This window comes from Tupaia chinensis, unplaced genomic scaffold (genome assembly GCF_000334495.1).
Source record: "Tupaia chinensis unplaced genomic scaffold, TupChi_1.0 Scaffold000283_1, whole genome shotgun sequence".
NCBI classification, from domain to species: domain Eukaryota; kingdom Metazoa; phylum Chordata; class Mammalia; order Scandentia; family Tupaiidae; genus Tupaia; species Tupaia belangeri.
Genome location: NW_006159766.1, coordinates 583352 through 583904, shown reverse-complemented (window position 1 = coordinate 583904; position 553 = coordinate 583352).

The following is a 553-nucleotide window of genomic DNA, read 5'->3' as shown; positions in this document are numbered from 1 at the left end:
CCTGCCGCAGCGTGCTCTCCCGCACCGCGCTCTCCCGCACCGCGCTCTCCCGTGACGCTGCAGCTGGGCGGCAACACGGCTCCATTTCCAGGGTCTCCCGTCCCTCCCAGAGAACCCCAGTGGGACTCAGGGGACAACCTACAGCTAGGGGACCCCTTGGGGAGTCAAGGGACAAGGTTTAGCAAACATACAACAGCTACTATCTTTTGGATGTTGTTTTTGTCTTGTTTATAGTTTTTAGCATTTTGCCATAGGGTGCATGCACTTGACAGAAAGAAACAGAGAGAGGGAACCTGAGAAATCACCCCCCAGGGGGATGGCCACGCCACAGTCCCTCCTCCTCCGTTCTCCTCTCAGGATTTTGGGCACGCACGCGCATGCCCAGCATGATTTTCAGGCCACCAGGTCCGGGACTTGAACCACCATGAGCCATATGGGAATCCAGCGCCTTCACCACACCACCTGCCAGCCCCACGGCGATGATCTTTTTAGAGAAGGAAAACATGAGAGTCTTTGAACCGATTTTTTAACATCATGGAAACTCCAGGTGTTT